Raw genomic sequence first — 4157 nt, forward strand, 5'->3', positions numbered from 1 at the left:
TTATGAGGGACAGTTCATGGTCCAGTTTCGAACTCTCAAAAAGCTACGGACTCCTCTGGTAAAATCACTTTCAGTGACTAATTTACCCAGCAAATTCAGTAACTCTCAGTTTAACTTAAAATAAACCTTTTCAAAATGAACATATCCGTTGTGTATGGTGCAAGAGCGGGTGGGATTCATCTTGACAACGGAACATAAATCTGGTTTTATAGAGACAGAGGATTTGTACGTGACGTTGGTAACACTGATTTCTCAGCTGAGGTGAACGATAATAAACATTATTCAGCTGAGAAAGTACTTACCTGTCGTACTTACGTCGAAGGACATCTGACAGAGGTATTTTAGATTTTGTTAAAGAGTTAGATCATTTACGTAAAAAAATAATAAATTCTCATTGCTGTTGAAATAAAGATTTTTCTAGTTTCAAGATATAAATCAATCTATTATTATAGTGACTTCTGATTGTTGAATAATATTAGAAAAAGTTAAAATACATGATTTTATAAATTCCAAAAATTACTCGTACATATATCACGTAACTAGTTTCAGTCCATACGTAAGCCATCGTCAAACGGTAAAAGGACATTTGATTTATATATCATTGCGTATAAAGACCAGTGAAGTTATCAACGTTATTATAAAAATATACATTTTGGTCATATTTCGCACATAATGAATACTCAAACATTTGAATGAAGACATGAATACTCAAACAAATTTAAGGCACATTATTTACATCAAAGTTTGCTCTTTTAAAAAATTATACAAAGCTTACGCATAGTTTTAAACTAATTAATTTACATTAATAAGTTGTAAAGCGTAATTTATTGTTATCAAGAAACATAAACATAAACTGAGTATATCATAATTATCATTCAATTTGCACCGGATCCTCATTTAAGCACCAGATTTGTGATACAGGGTGGTCCACGGGAAACGGACGTATTTAAAAAAACAATAGCTCTAAAAGCTAGAAACATAAACAAATTTTATTAGTACAGAAATAAAGGTAAAGTTATGCCATTTACAAAAAGTACCTTGATTCATTTTTTAAAAATTACATCACCCAAATGACGGCCATTTGAATTGACACACATATTGAGTCTTTCTCGAAAACTGGTTTCCACTTTTATCAATAACTGTTCATTGATTAGTTCAATTTGGTACCGAATTGCATTCTTCAATTCTTCTTGAGTTCGTGGCTTTTCTTTGTAAACATTTGCCTTCAGGTGACCCCAAAGAAAAAAGTCGCACATTGATAAGTCCGGTGAACGTGGTGGCCACGCAACATCACCGAACCGTGAGATTAGTCGCCCTGGGAACAATGCTCGAACTGCTGCCATAGAGGCTCGGGCCGTATGCGCAGTAGCCCCGTCCTGCTGAAACCATACATGATCGGGGTCGATTCCTTGTCTTTCAAGTTCCGGAATGAAAAAGTTTGTCATCATATTGACATATCGTTCAGAAGTTATAGTCACAGTTCTTTCGTTTTCTTCAAAGAAAAATGGTCCGAAAATTCCAAATTTCCCTACAGCACACCAAACGGTGACTTTTTGACTGTGCAATGGTCTCTGATGTAGCTCACGAGGGTTTTCCAAGGCCCAATAACGGCAGTTCTGTTTATTAACAGTCCCATCCAAATGGAAGTGGGCTTCATCACTCATTAAAATTTTTATGTCGTCATTCTCTTCAAACATGTTTAACATTGTTTCAGCAAACATAACGCGTTGTTGATAATCAGCATCGTTTAACTTCTGTACAATCATAATTTTATATGGATGAAACCCTAAATCCTTGTGTAATATCCGTTTCACTGTGCTCTTACTCAGCCCAAGTTCCGTTGCGTGACGCCTTGCGGAACGGCCAGGACTGCGCTGAATCGCATCTCTCACTCTATCCACGTTTTGTGGAGTACGTGCAGTGCGAGAAGGGCCGGGTGGCTTTGTTTTCATTACGGATCCTTTAGATCTAAATGCATTCACCCACCTTAAAATTGTATTCCGACTTGGGACTTCACCATGACGACCAATACGAAAATGACGCCTAAAACACCGTTGAGTTTCGATAACAGACTCACCACTTTTAACAAAGGTATCGTATACAAACACGCGATGATCTTTCGTCCACAGCGGCATGATGGCAACTAAATGGCGCGGAGTAGGGAGTCGAATGACCTTCACCGCGAGTCTCCCCCTCCACCAGTCGCCGAGTACCGCGCGATTCAAATACGTCCGTTTCCCGTGGACCACCCTGTATCTAACAATATGAAATCCTCATTAGAAAATTTGCATTCTAATTGAATCTTTAATAAAACACTTCATTCTGGGTGTTTATTCGAGTTGTAATGGATAGCAATATAGGAATAATGTAAGAAGAGTTTTCATTTTATTGGGCATTCGAATTTAAAATATATAAAACATCTAATGATTAACAGTAAACTTTACAAAACTGCAGGTTTTTTGAACTGTAATGTTCTAAGCGTATTTTACTTAGCCTATAAATACTAATAATAAAACATAGTCAATAGTAAACAGTAAATACAAAACGGTCTCTTGATTTGCTGAACAAATACGTTCGTTAGAATAGTCTTCAGCTTGTCCATGCCATGACAAAAAGGTGAGATTGTTTTAACGTTTGTTTTAAAAACATCGCCATTTATACTTGCAGAATATTTAATTATCAGTTCTAAATATTGCATGTCAAAGGAAATGTGTATCACCATTAATGATGATGCCCAGCTATTGAAGCTATTTCCCCCGAAATATAAATGGAAGATGACTGTTATGCTATATCATCTGCGTTGATTGAGCTCGAGTTGACTCTACCGTCTGAGCCACTCACCGCATAGAATTATCAGTCATCGATGTTTAAATACAGGGTGAATAAAAAGTCAAGACCCCCCCTTCTAACATTTTCCCAAGTAAATATACAGAGATATCCTTTTGGTGGTCAAGCAATCTTAGCAGGAAGTTTCATTTTATCATTTTGAAATTTTTGAGTGTCCCCCCAAAATTTGGATTTGGGGGGGCAACTCAAATATTTTAAATGTAAACCCCCTTCAAGTGACACCTCATTTTGAAGTGTTTACAAAAACTTAAAGAATGGTGAAAACTAGAGGTCACTATCTCTTCTCTATCCAAAATGGTAGCCCGTCAAATGTTGTGGAAAATCAATGGTAAAATTGTAATTATTGGCTGCCATTTTGGATAGAGAAGAGATAGCGAGCTCTGGTTTTCACCATTCTTTAAGTTTGTTTAAACACTTCAAAATGAGGTGTCACTTGATAGGGGTTTCTATTGAAACATTTTTAGTTGTCCCCCGAATCCCCCCATTTTGGGGACACTCAAAAATTTTATGTGTAAACCCCCTTCAAGTGACACCTCATTTTGAAGTGTTTACAAAAACTTAAAGAATGGTGAAAACCAGAGCTCGCTATCTTTTCTCTATCCAAAATGGCAGCCAATAATTACAATTTTACCATTGATTTTCCACAACATTTGACGGGCTGCCATTTTGGATAGAGAAGAGATAGCGACCTCTAGTTTTCACCATTCTCTAAGTTTTTGTAAAGTCTTCAAAATGAGGTGTCACTTGAAGGGGGTTTACATTTAAAATATTTGAGTTGCCCCCCAAATCCCCCCTTTTGGGGGGACACTCAAAAATTTCAAAATGATAAAATGAAACTTCCTGCTAAGATTGCTCGACCACCAAAAGGATATCTCTGTATATTTACTTGAAAAAATATTAGAAGGGGGGGTCTTGACTTTTTATTCACCCATATTTTGATTACCTATCAAGTTAGTTGTAACTTTGATGTATAAATACTATCCGAGTCAAGCTAAGCGGACGAAATATTACACGTTTTCATGGCTAGTATAAACAATTTTACGTACTTTTTTAGTTGCAGTACAGTACTTGAAAGGACAGTGACTCTGAAGTAAATGTAGCCAAACGGTTCTATACCGAGACCAATAAAGAGTTCTATATGTGATCTGCCAGCTGATGCCTGCGCATTCTGTAGTATCGTTGTATGTAAATTAGAAACGGTCTCTTTTATATATAATAATAATTCAATGGGTGAAATACAAACCTGCAATAGTAATTGTGTAGCTAGAGTAATTTTCTTGAGTGCAGCAAAGGCAATTTGCACTCTAGTT

Source organism: Macrosteles quadrilineatus, unplaced genomic scaffold (genome assembly GCF_028750875.1).
Source record: "Macrosteles quadrilineatus isolate MER2022 unplaced genomic scaffold, UCM_ALF_1.0 Scaffold_5__1_contigs__length_97177068, whole genome shotgun sequence".
Taxonomy (NCBI): domain Eukaryota; kingdom Metazoa; phylum Arthropoda; class Insecta; order Hemiptera; family Cicadellidae; genus Macrosteles; species Macrosteles quadrilineatus.